The sequence below is a fragment of the Festucalex cinctus genome, chromosome 18 (genome assembly GCF_051991245.1).
Source record: "Festucalex cinctus isolate MCC-2025b chromosome 18, RoL_Fcin_1.0, whole genome shotgun sequence".
In the NCBI taxonomy this organism is placed as follows: Eukaryota; Metazoa; Chordata; class Actinopteri; order Syngnathiformes; family Syngnathidae; genus Festucalex; species Festucalex cinctus.
This window is the reverse complement of record NC_135428.1, coordinates 23700692-23714797: the sequence shown is the minus strand read 5'-3', so window position 1 is coordinate 23714797 and position 14106 is coordinate 23700692. Positions and strand designations below refer to the sequence as shown.

Genomic DNA, 14106 nt, shown 5'->3' with positions numbered 1-14106 from the left:
CTATGGGGTTACCTTTTCTGAAAATGGCTGGCAGTCAAAGAGTTAAGAGAGAGCTCAGAATTGTTCATTCGGCAGTCTTACAGATTCAACACCTTATGATCATTGCTCTCTCTTTTTTTTTCTTTTTTTTTGTGCGTTTGTGCGCATTTGTGTACGCGTGTGCGTGGGTGTGTGTGTGTGAATTTGTGCAAATTTGTACTCATTAGTTCACCTAAAGCCTAATAAAAATCCCATTACCCTTCACCTTAACCAGATACGTCAGAGTCTCGCCAGTCGTGAAGTTCAGAAGGTCAGGAGACCAGAGGAAAGGTCAAAGAAAAGAAAAATAATTCAAAGTGAAACCAACTAAACACCTCCTACCATCCACATGGTTACATAACTAGAGTCTTACGCCAACCCCAAAAACCTCTAAATTCCAACAAATTAAGGAGATCTCAAAAGACCAGAGGAAAAACTAAAGAGAGGAAGGAGGGAAGGATAGATGAAGCAGAGTGAGGTCCACTGACACCAGCACCCACTGATTCATCGATCAGTGGGAGGGAGAGGCGAATTCTGTTTGACTTTCAGTAGATGGAAAAAAAAAAAAAAAAGACTTATTGTCGGTTATAGTGTTTTATCGAGGAAAGCACTCTTCTGGTGTTTGTGGTATACAAAAGAAAAAAAAACAGCGTCAAAATCACTGATTGCATGAAATACATCTTTTCACAAAAAGCCTCTTTTCTCCGACTTCGTCCAAAAGACGGGATTTCACTCAAACCAACCGGTTTTCTACTGCAGATTACGGAAAAGCAGAATAAGCTAGAGAGACACTTTTTTTGCTGATGAAAGATGAGACTTCAATCTTTCATGTGCTAGTCCCCGTGTTTGCATACTCTAACACACAATTTTCTGTGGGCATCAGTCAAAATGCTCTAATTCAGCTGGCACTATGAGGTGATCTTTTCTGAAAATGGTTGGCAGTCAAAGAGTTAAAAGTAACTTACACTTGAGTTACTCATTACTTTACACAGACATAATATTGTAAAGAAACATTACTTTTAAATGCAAGTAACTAGTAATATGAAATTTATTACATTTTGGAAATAACTTGCCCAACTATTGCTTTTGCATAACCACATACATTTGTACTACAATATATCTTCAGTCTCTACTATGTCCAACCGCCTTCTGTCTGCTTGGATGTGCGACAACTGCCAATCCCGCCTCCCTGGAAACCAAACATTTTAGCGCTTCATAAATTCCTAATGAGTATGCTCAAATCACAGGCCTCTTCCACTCACTCGTCACTCAACCTGTTATGACAAACAAACACCATGGAAAACACATGTCCCAGCACATTTGTAAATGCACTCTCTTTACACGTGCAGTACTCATAGAGGGCCTGTCCTTCAGGTGTTAAATAGCAAATTGTTGTGTTTGTTGACAGCAAAAACACCGTCAGATCTTGTAAGAGATAGCGAGAGGCAGCAGAGCCATGACATCAATCATCATGGGAGGTTGTTCTTACTGATAAGCAATGTAGACGAGTAAAAGCATTAAGTAAATATTAATTACCTTTACAACATGCACTGCTTGGAGGGGTTGAATGAAGAGATAGACCTTCTTGTCACATTACAAATAATTGATTAAACTGATTTATTTCTTGTCAAAAACAAGCCCTTAATTTAAGAGCCATCATTTTATGATGGTAGAGAGGTTTGTGTGTCTCATTTCCAGATTTCAAATTGAGAAAGTACATTACTGAGCAAAGTAAGACAGGAACGTCAATATTTCAGTAAGTTGTACTTTTTGTGTCATTTTTGTTTGGTGGTGTGAGTTATGTTTGATGTAAATGGATTGGGTACCAAGTCTCAAAGATTAGGAAACACTTCACTAAAAATATTAAACTGAACATTTACAGCTATTGCTTGCCACGTTATTGGTCAAATATTCTGCATAATTTTATCTTGTTAATATTTTACAAACAAGATTTGTAAACAATTGTTTTCCAAGGCAGCCATAATGCAGATTGTTGTCTTTGGCATGTGTTTGAGAAGGTAGCTGAACTAGGGAAGATAGGCTGCTGCATAACTGCTTTTGTCTTTGGCCTCTGTACGCCAACTCATAAAATATTGAGACGACCACCCATTTTTGGGTGGTTGATTTCTTCAGATGAGAAAGCTTGATGGACACACAACCCCTTAAGATCGCAATGCTTCAGATAGATACAGTATGACTACATTTATTTTTCAGTGCAATGTCAAGAAAAAGGCGCGGGGAGGGGTTGAGTGGGGAGGCAGAAAGCTGAGAAGCACTCAGACAGTCACATACAGGCCACTTAAAAAAGAAAGACAGAAAGCCTTGGCAGAGGTCAAAATATGCTCCACCTTAGGTGTGTCTCTTACAACCTCCTTTAAATTCATTCATCCCTTGTTCTTGCTAATTTGCTTTCTCCACCCAGCCCTTTTGCTGTTTCAACTCCATCTCTCCTTCATGGTCCTCTGACCCTCTCATTTTTAAACTTGCCACACCTTTACACAAAGATACAGGAGCAAAACAAAACATGCTAAAGCAGAACAGGAAGTCAGATGAGCTGTCCATAGTGACTCGTTGCTCCTTGTTTTTTAGGGCCCGAGCAGCGGCGGCGGCGGTGCCGCTGCAAGGCCCTATTGTTTTTCAAGGAATTCTTATTAGGGCCCGAGCAGCGGCGGCACCGGCGGCGGTGCCGCTGCGAGGCCCTATTGTTTTTGTAGGAATTCTTCTTATTAGGGCCCGAGCAGCGACCGCTGCGAGGTCCCTATTGTTCCTGAAGGAATTCTTCTTAGGGCCCAAGCAGCGGCGGCACCGGCGACGGTGCCGCTGCGAGGCCCTATTGTTTTTGTAGGAATTCTTATTATTATTATTTTTCTTCTCCGCAAACAATCGCATTTTTGAGACACTAAACGAGAAGCAAAACTCACCAAACTTTACCCACACATCAGGCCTGGCGAAAAATTTGATATTTTAAAGTCGCCATACATGATAACAGAAAAATGGCTCCTTAGCGCCCCCTACATAGGTTAAACGGATCCCTGTCCCGCTACGATTGTCATACGGCGACGAAAATTGTGTGGCACCTGTAGCACATCCAGGTGAACAAAAACCTCTTTGATATGTGTACCCTAAAATAGACAGGAAGTGATGTATGAGTATTTAAATGTCCAATTTTGGCCCATTTTTGCACATTTACAGGGGTCATACTTTTGCCCGCTTCTCCTACACAGTTAACTCGATTGACTTCACACTTGGGGTGTACCATCTCAACAGAAAATTTCGTGGTCAAAAATCTAAAGTTTTTGACAAACTATATGACTGGGGCGAGGCATCAAATTTAGAGTTTCAAAACTCTTACTAAACGTAGCATTGCCGCTTGTACGTTTAACCTAGAGCTACGAAAATTGGTACACATATGTAATAGACTACGACCTACAAAAAAGTCTGTTGGTGCCATATGCTAAATCCAACAGGAAGTCCGCCAGAGGCGGGGCATCAAATTTTGCGTTTCAAAATTCTTACTTAATGAAGCATTTACGGCTGTACGTTTCACCTTGAGTTACCAACATTTGAAGACATATGTAACAGCCCTCAAGGTACAAAAAACTCTTTTTGAACCATATGCTAAACCTAACAGGAAGTCCGCCATTTTGATTTAATTTGGAACGTGTTGCCATTTTTTTGGCCGTTTCATAGTGGTCTTATTTTAACGAACTCCTCCTACAGAGTTGATCCGATCATCTTCAAACTTGGTGTGATTCATCTTAAGATGTTGAAGATGAAAAGTTATTGAAAGCTTTTTATTTCATCGCACGCTGTTGCCGTGGCATGGACAGTTTGCAAAGGAAAAAATTCCTTCTTAATGAAGCATTCCCAGTTGTACGAAGCAGCTAGAGCTACGAAAATTTGGAGACCTATGTAACAGCCCACGATGTACAAAAAAGTCTCTTGGTGCCATGTGCTAAATCCAACAGGAAGTCCCCCAGGGGCCAGGCATCACATTTTGAGCTAAAAAAAAACCTCCTTTAACGAGGCATTCCTGGTTGTATGTTTCACCTAGCGCTATGATAATTTGGAGGCATACATAAGAGCCCACGATGTACAAAAAAAAGTCTTTTGGAACCATATGCTAAACCAAACAGGAAGTCCTCCATTTTGATTTACGTTGGGATTTGTAGCCATTTTTTGTGGCCTTTTTTAGGGGTCATATTTTAACGAACTCCTCCTACAAAATATATCCGACCGTCTTCAAACTTGATGTGTTTCATCTTAAGATGTTTAAGATGCAAAGGTATCGAAAGTTTTATATTTTGTCGCACGCTGTTGCCATAGCGATGCATTGTTTGCCAAGTAAAATGCTGCTTTTTTTTTTTGGTCTATACATGTGCGAAAACTCATGAAACTTTGCACACACCAGACTTGTCATGAACATGAATATTTTAGAGATTTTTTGTGCAATTTGCAATAAATGGCTCAATAGCGCCCTCTAGACATTTTTATGAAGCATTTCTGATTGTATGATTATGGTAGATTTGTGAAAATTAGGACAGATACCTATCAGCCCAAGACCTACAAAAAAGTATAATGTTACCATTTGCTAAACCTAAGACTAAGTCCGCTATTCTGATTTTATTTTGGGAATTATGCATCATTTTTGGCCTTTTTCATGAAACTTTGCACACACAAGGCATGGAAAAAACATTTACATTTTAAATGGTCCTTGTACTATGTAACAGTAACCCGACGTGCAAGTAACCCAACGTTGTGCTCAATAACGACCCTCTATACATTTTAATGGAGCATTTCCGATTGTATGATTCACCTAGGTTTGTGAAAATTGGGAGGCATACATATCAGCCTAAGACCTACAAAAAGTATTTTGTAGCCATATGCTATACCTAAAAGGAAGTCCGCCATTTTGATTTTATTTTGGGAACTGCACACCATCTTTGGGCTTTGGATGGAACTTTGCACACGCAAGGCTTGTCAGAAACAATTTAGAAGGTCCTTGTCCTATTTGATAGTACCCCAACATGCCAGTACCCCGACGTGCAAGTACCCCAACGTGGCCCAGGTTGCGAGGGCCCTTTATAGCTGCTCGCAGCTCTAGTTAGGGCCCGAGCAGCGACCGCTGCGAGGTCCCTATTGTTTTTGTAAAAATTATTATTATTATTATTAGGGCCCGAGCAGCGGCGGCGGCGGTGCCGCTGCGAGGCCCTATTGTTTTTGTAGGAATTCTTCTTATTAGGGCCCGAGCAGCGACCGCTGCGAGGTCCCTATTGTTTTTCAAGGAATTCTTATTATTTATTCTTCTTTTTAGGGCCCGAGCAGCGACCGCTGCGAGGTCCCTATTGTTCCTGAAGGAATTCTTATTATTAGGGCCCGAGCAGCGGCGGCGGCGGTGCCGCTGCGAGGCCCTATTGTTTTTGTAGGAATTCTTCTTATTATTATTCTTATTATTATTCTTCTCCGCAAACAATCGCATTTTTGAGACACTAAACGTGACCGAAAACTCACCAAACTTTACACGCACATCAGGCCTGGCGAAAAATTTGATATTTTAAAGTCGCCATACATGATAACAGAAAAATGGCTCCTTAGCGCCCCCTACATAGGTTAAACGGATCCCTGTCCTGCTACGATTGTCCGACGGCTATGAAAATTGTGTGGCACCTGTAGCACATCCCAATGAACAAAAACCTCTTTGAAGTGTGTACCCTAAAATAGACAGAAAATGAGGTATGAGTATTTAAATGTCCAATTTTGGCCCAGTTTTGCATATTTACAGGGGTCATACTTTTGCCCGCTTCTCCTACACGGTTAACCCGATTGACTTCAAACTTGGGATGTACCATCTCAACACCTGGGACAACATCATTGTGAAAAATGAAAAGTTTTTGATATACTATATGACAGCGGCGGCGCATCAAATTTAGAGTTTAAAAATTCTTACTTCACGAGGCATTGCCGGTTGTACGTTTAATCTAGAGCTACGAAAATTGGTACACATATGTAACAGACTATGACCTACAAAAAACTCTTTTTGAACCATATGCTAAACCTAACAGGAAGTCCACCATTTTGATTTATTTTGGAACGTGTTGCCATTTTTTTGGCCATTTCATTGGGGTCTTATTTTAACGAACTCCTCCTACAGTGTTTATCCGATCATCTTCAAACTTGGTGTGATTCATCTTAAGATGTTGAAGATGAAAAGTTATTGAAAGCTTTGTATTTCGTCGCACGCTGTTGTCATGGCATGCACTGTTTGCAAAGGAAAAAAAGTATCCTTAAAGAAGCATTGCCAGTTGTACGAAGCAGCTAGAGCTACGAAAATTTGTAGACATATGTAACAGCCCAAGATGTACAAAAAAGTCTCTTGGTGCCCTGTGCTAAACCCAACAGGAAGTCCCCCAGGGGCCGGGCATCACATTTTGAGCTAAAAAAAACCTCCTCTTTAACAAAGCATACCCGGCTGTACGTTTCACCTAGAGTTACCAAAATTTGTAGAGGTATATAACAGCCCTCGAGGTACAAAAAACTCTTTTTGAACCATATGCTAAACCTAACAGGACGTCCGCCATTTTGATTTACTTTGGAATGTGTTGCCATTTTTTTTTGGCCATTTCATAGGAGTCATATTTTAACAAACTGCTCCTACAGAGTTTATCCGATCATCTTCAAACTTGGTGTGATTCATCTTAAGATGTTGAAAATGAAAAGTTATTGAAAGTTTTTTATTTCGTCACACGCTGTTATCGTGGCATGCACTTTTTGCAAAGGAAAAAAATCCTTCTTAATGAAGCATTCCCAGTTGTACGAAGCAGCTAGAGCGACGAAAAATTGTAGACATATGTAACAGCCCAGGATGTACAAAAATGTCTCTTGGTGCCATGTGCTAAACGCAACAGGAAGTCCCCCAGGGGCCGGGCATCACATTTTGAGCTAAAAAATTCCTCTTTAACGAAGCATTCCCGGTTGTACGTTTCACCTAGCGCTATGATAATTTGCAGGCATACATAAGAGCCCACGATGTACAAAAAAGTCTCTTGGAACCATGTGCTAAACCAAACAGGAAGTCTGCCATTTTGATTTATGATGGGATTTGTTGCCATTTTTTGTGGCCTTTTTCAGGGGTCATATTTTAACGAACCCCTCCTACAAAATTTATCCGACTGTCTTCAAACTTGGTGTGTTTCATCTTAAGATGTTTAAGATGCAAAGTAATAGAAAGTTTTTTATTTTGTAACACGCTGTTGCCATAGCAATGCATTGTTTGTCAAGTGCTGCTTTTTTTTTTTATACACATGAAAACTCATGAAACTTTGCAAACACATCAGACTCGTCATGAACATGAATTTTCAGAGATTTATTGTGCAATTTGCAATAAATAGCGCCCTCTAGACATTTTTATGAAGCCTTTCCGATTGTATGATTATGCTAGACCTACAAAAAAGTATTATGTAGCCATTTGCCAAACCAAAGAGGAAGTCCGCTATTTTGATTTTATTTTGGGAATTATACATCATTTTTGGCCTTTTTCATTAAACTTTGCACAGACAAGGCATGGAAAAAACTAACATTTTAAATGGTCCTTGTTCCATGTAACAGTTGTCAAGTGCTGCTTTTTTTTTTTTTTTTTATACACATGAAAACTCATGAAACTTTGCAAACACATCAGACTTGTCATGAACATGAATTTTTAGAGATTTATTGTGCAATTTGCAATAAATAGCGCCCTCTAGACATTTTTATGAAGCATTTCCGATTGTATGATTATGCTAGACCTACAAAAAAGTATTATGTAGCCATTTGCCAAACCAAAGAGGAAGTCCGCTATTTTGATTTTATTTTGGGAATTATACATCATTTTTGGCCTTTCTCATTAAACTTTGCACAGACAAGCCATGGAAAAAAATAACATTTTAAATGGTCCTTGTTCCATGTAACAGTACCCCAACGTGCCAGTACCCTGACGTGCAAGTAACCCAACGTTGTGCTCAATAGCGCCCTCTATGCATTTTTATGGAGCATTTCCAATTGTATGATTCAAGCGATACACAACTAAAGATGACTTGACCAAGATTTATGAAAACTGGGAGGCATACCTATTAGCTTAAGACCTACAAAAGGTATTCTGTAGCCGTATGCTAAACCTAAAAGGAAGTCCACCATTTTGAATTTATTTTGGGAATTGCACACCATATTTTGCGTTTTGATTATACTTTGCACACACAAGGCTTGTCAAAAACATTTTAGATGGTCTTGTCCTATTTGACAGTACCCCAACGTGCCAGTACCCCGACGTGCAAGTACCCCAACGTGGCCCGGGTTGCGAGGGCCCTTTATAGCTGCTCGCAGCTCTAGTTAGGGCCCGAGCAGCGACCGCTGCGAGGTCCCTATTGTTTTTCAAGGAATTCTTATTATTCTTCTTTTTATTTGTTATTATTCTTTTCCGCAAACAATCACATTTTTGAGACACTAAACGTGAACGAAAACTCACCAAACTTTACACACACGTCAGGCCTGGCGAAAAATTTGATATTTTAAAGTCGCCATAGGTGATAACAGAAAAATGGCTCCATAGCGCCACCTACATAGGTTAAACAGATCCCTGGCCCGCTACGATTGTCCGACGGCTATGAAAATTGTGTGGCACCTGTAGCACATCCAGATGAACAAAAACCTCTTTGATGTGTGTACCCTAAAATAGACAGGAAGTGAGATATGAGTATTTAAATGTCCAATTTTGGCCAATTTTTGCACATTTACCACCTAGCCCTTGAGGCTTATATAAAAAAATAAATAAAATACCCCACATACGGTATTTTGTACAAAAAATGTACACTCATTCTAAGTGTGATAACTAAGTCATTTATGAATATTCTTTTAGTTTCCACCACTCAAATTGTTCACTGGCATCAGACTTATCCAAACATATATATATTTTTATTTATTTTTGATAGCCTCTATGGACATTAAAAGCAATATCGTGAATGAAGGATATGCTTAATAACTCCACGGTACATGCTCCAAAAAAAATCCCACACTTGACATGTATGCTTATAATCAAGGCCTGAAGGTATCTCTATGACAACATTCAGTTATAAATACAGCGCCACCTAGCCCTTGAGGCTTATATAAAAAATAAAAAAAAATACCCCACATACGGTATTTTGTACAAAAAATGTACACTCATTCTAAGTGTGATAACTAAGTCATTTATGAATATTCTTTTAGTTTCCACCACTCAAATTGTTCACTGGCTTCACAACGATACAAACGTATGTACGTTTCCATTTTGTTTTATTCATTTTTGATTGCCCCTTTGGACAATAAAAGTAACATTGTGCAATGAGTACAACGAGCGATGATGTGTATATACACTTTTACAAAAAAATACCAATCAGGGCAACTCATTGCCTAAAAATAAAAAAGGACGCTGATTTTTGCAGGTCTTAACAATCACCAAAACCCGTTGAGCTTGACACACACACTGGCAAAAAAATATTCTACATGTAAACGTTTATTATGCCATTTTCAAAGAAATTTTGCTTCCAATATGCCAGTACCCCAACGTGCCAGTACCCCAACGTGCAAGTACCCCAACGTGCAAGGACCCCAACGTGGCCCGGGCTGCGAGGGCCCTTTATAGCTGCTCGCAGCTCTAGTTAGGGCCCGAGCAGCGACCGCTGCGAGGTCCCTATTGTTTTTGTAAAAATTATTATTATTATTATTATTATTATTATTATTATTATTATTATTATTATTATTCTTCTTCTTTATTCTCCGCAAACGATCGCGATTTTGGGTACCTAAACATTCACGAAAACTCACCGAACTTTGCACACTCCTCAGGTCCGGCGAAAAATTTGATATTATTAAGTCGTCATAACAATGCGACTCGATAGCGCCCCCTAGCGTAGAAAAATAAAAACCAAGCCCGGCACGTTTGAGCTAGAGAAACAATAATTGGCAGGCACGTGTAGCACCCCGAGACGCACAAAAAAGTCTATTGGGACCATGTAGCTAAAATGTACAGGAAGTGAGCTATGAATTTTTTAATGTCCAATTTTGGCCTATTTTGGCACATTCACTGTGGTCATGCTTTTTCCCCCTTTGCAAACATTTTTCATCCAATTGACTTCAAACTTGGCATTTATCATCTCAAGACCTGAGAGAACAACTGGGCAAAACATCTTGCCTTTTTGAAATACTATATGACGGGGGCGGGGCATCAAATATTGCCTTTAAAATTTCATTTGTCCAGAAAGAGCAAATGCTGAATAACTCCCATGTTTAAGCTCCAAAAAATCTCAAACTTCTCAGGCAACGTAATAGTCACGGCCTGAGAACATCTATATGATAAAATTCAGTTATACATATAGCGCCACCTAGTGGTTACTTCTTCTTCTTCTTTTTCTTTGTTATTATTCTTTTCCGCAAACAACCACATTTTTGAGGCACTAAACATGAACGAAAACTCTCCAAACTTTACACGCAGATCGGGCCTGGCGAAAAATTTGATATTTTAAAGTCGCCATACATGATAACAGAAAAATGGCTCTGTAGCGCCACCTACATAGGTTTAACGGATCCCCGTCCCGCTACGATTGTACTATGGCTACGAAAATTGTGTGGCACCTGTAGCACATCCAGATGAACAAAAACCTCTTTGATATGTGTACCCTAAAATAGACAGGAAGTGAGGTGTGAGTATTTGAATGTCCAATTTTGGCCCATTTTTGCACATTTACAGGGGTCATACTTTTGCCCGCTTCTCCTACACGGTTAACCCGATTGACTTCAAACTTGGGCTGTACCATCTCAACACCTGGGACAACATCATGGTAAAAAATCTAAAGTTTTTGACATACTATATGACGGTGGCGGGGCATCAAATTTACAGTTTCAAAATTCTTACTTAACAAAGCATTGCCGGTGGTACGTTTAATTGAGAGCCACGAAAATTGGTACACATATGTAACAGACTATGATCTACAAAAAAGCCTGTTGGTGCCATATGCTAAACCTAACAGGAAGTCCGCCAGAGGCGAGGCATCAAATTTTGTGTTTCAAAATTCTTATTTAATGAAGCATTCCCGGCTGTACATTTCACCTAGAGTTACCAACATTTGAAGACATATGTAACAGCCCTCAAGGTACAAAAAACTCTTTTTGAACCATATGCTAAACCGAACAGGAAGTCCGCCATTTTGATTTACTTTGGAACGTGTTGCCATTTTTTGGGCCATTTCATAGGGGTCTTATTTTAACGAACTCCTCCTACAGAGTTTATCCGATCATCTCCAAACTTGGTGTGAGTCATCTTAAAATGTTGAAGATGAAAAGTTATTGAAAGCTTTTTATTTCGTCGCACGCTGTTGCCGTGGCATGCACAGTTTGCAAAGGAAAAAATTCCCTCTTAATAAAGCATTCCCAGTTGTACGAAGCAGCTAGAGCTACGAAAATTTGGAGACAAATTTAACAGCCCACGATGTACAAAAAAGTCTCTTGGTGCCATGTGCTAAACCCAACAGGAAGTCCCGTAGGGGCCGGTCATCACATTTTGAGGTAAAAAACTCCTCTTTAACGAAGCATTCCCGGTTGTACGTTTCACCTAGCGCTATGATAATTTAGAGGCATACATAAGAGCCCACGATGTACAAAAAAGTCTCTTGGAACCATCTGCTAAACCAAACAGGAAGTCCGCCATTTTGATTTACGTTGGGATTTGTAGCCATTTTTTGTGGCCTTTTTTAGGGGTCATATTTTAACGAACTCCTCCTACAAAATTTATCCGACTGTCTTCAAACTTGGTGTGCTTCATCTTAAGATGTTTAAGATACAAAGTTATCGAAAGTTATTTATTTTGTCGCACGCCGTTTCATGGCGATGCATTGTTTGCCAAGTAAAATGCTGCTTTTTTTTTTTGGTCTAAACATGTGCAAAAACTCATGAAACTTTACACACACATCAGGCTTGTCATAAGCATGAATATTTTAGAGATTTCTTATTAAATTTGCAATAAATGCTTCAATAGCGCCCTCTAGACATTTTTATGAAGTCTTTCCGATTATATGATTCAGCTAGATGTGTGAATATTGGCAGGCATGCCTAATATATTCAAAAAGTATCCTATATAGCCATGTGCCAATCCATTTTGATTTTATTTTGTTAATTGTGCATCATTTTTGGCCTTTCCATGAAACTTTACAAACACAAAGCATGGCAAAAACGTTTAAAATTTAGATGGTTTCCTATTTGACAGTACCCCAACATGCCAGTACCCCGACGTGCAAATACCCCAACGTGGCCCGGGTTGCGAGGGCCCTTTATAGCTGCTCGCAGCTCTAGTTAGGGCCCGAGCAGCGACCGCTGCGAGGTCCCTATTGTTCCTGAAGGAATTCTTATTAGGGCCCGAGCAGCGACCGCTGCGAGGTCCCTATTGTTCCTGAAGGAATTCTTATTAGGGCCCGAGCAGCGACCGCTGCGAGGTCCCTATTGTTTCTGAAGGAATTCTTATTATTAGGGCCCGAGCAGCGACCGCTGCGAGGTCCCTATTGTTCCTGAAGGAATTCTTATTAGGGCCCGAGCAGCGGCGGCGGCGGTGCCGCTGCGAGGCCCTATTGTTTTTGTAGGAATTCTTATTATTATTATTATTATTATTATTATTCTCCGCAAACAATCGCATTTTTGAGACACTAAACGTGACCGAAAACTCACCAAACTTTACACGCACATCAGGCCTGGCGAAAAATTTGATATTTTAAAGTCGCCATACATGATAACAGAAAAATGGCTCCTTAGCGCCCCCTACATAGGTTAAACGGATCCCTGTCCTGCTACGATTGTCCGACGGCTATGAAAATTGTGTGGCACCTGTAGCACATCCCAATGAACAAAAACCTCTTTGAAGTGTGTACCCTAAAATAGACAGAAAGTGAGGTATGAGTATTTAAATGTCCAATTTTGGCCCAGTTTTGCATATTTACAGGGGTCATACTTTTGCCCGCTTCTCCTACACGGTTAACCCGATTGACTTCAAACTTGGGATGTACCATCTCAACACCTGGGACAACATCATTGTGAAAAATGAAAAGTTTTTGATATACTATATGACAGCGGCGGCGCATCAAATTTAGAGTTTAAAAATTCTTACTTCACGAGGCATTGCCGGTTGTACGTTTAATCTAGAGCTACGAAAATTGGTACACATATGTAACAGACTATGACCTACAAAAAACTCTTTTTGAACCATATGCTAAACCTAACAGGAAGTCCACCATTTTGATTTATTTTGGAACGTGTTGCCATTTTTTTGGCCATTTCATTGGGGTCTTATTTTAACGAACTCCTCCTACAGTGTTTATCCGATCATCTTCAAACTTGGTGTGATTCATCTTAAGATGTTGAAGATGAAAAGTTATTGAAAGCTTTGTATTTCGTCGCACGCTGTTGTCATGGCATGCACTGTTTGCAAAGGAAAAAAAGTATCCTTAAAGAAGCATTGCCAGTTGTACGAAGCAGCTAGAGCTACGAAAATTTGTAGACATATGTAACAGCCCAAGATGTACAAAAAAGTCTCTTGGTGCCCTGTGCTAAACCCAACAGGAAGTCCCCCAGGGGCCGGGCATCACATTTTGAGCTAAAAAAACCTCCTCTTTAACAAAGCATACCCGGCTGTACGTTTCACCTAGAGTTACCAAAATTTGTAGAGGTATATAACAGCCCTCGAGGTACAAAAAACTCTTTTTGAACCATATGCTAAACCTAACAGGACGTCCGCCATTTTGATTTACTTTGGAATGTGTTGCCATTTTTTTTTGGCCATTTCATAGGAGTCATATTTTAACAAACTGCTCCTACAGAGTTTATCCGATCATCTTCAAACTTGGTGTGATTCATCTTAAGATGTTGAAAATGAAAAGTTATTGAAAGTTTTTTATTTCGTCACACGCTGTTATCGTGGCATGCACTTTTTGCAAAGGAAAAAAATCCTTCTTAATGAAGCATTCCCAGTTGTACGAAGCAGCTAGAGCGACGAAAAATTGTAGACATATGTAACAGCCCAGGATGTACAAAAATGTCTCT

General features: G+C 39.8%; 1 protein-coding gene across 4 annotated transcripts in view; it reads right to left on the bottom strand.

Annotated features, from left to right (window-relative positions):
• dscama (Down syndrome cell adhesion molecule a) overlaps nt 1-14106 on the bottom strand; it is a 703869-nt gene that overhangs the window by 573508 nt on the left and 116255 nt on the right. The gene's annotated exons all lie outside the window — the stretch shown is intronic.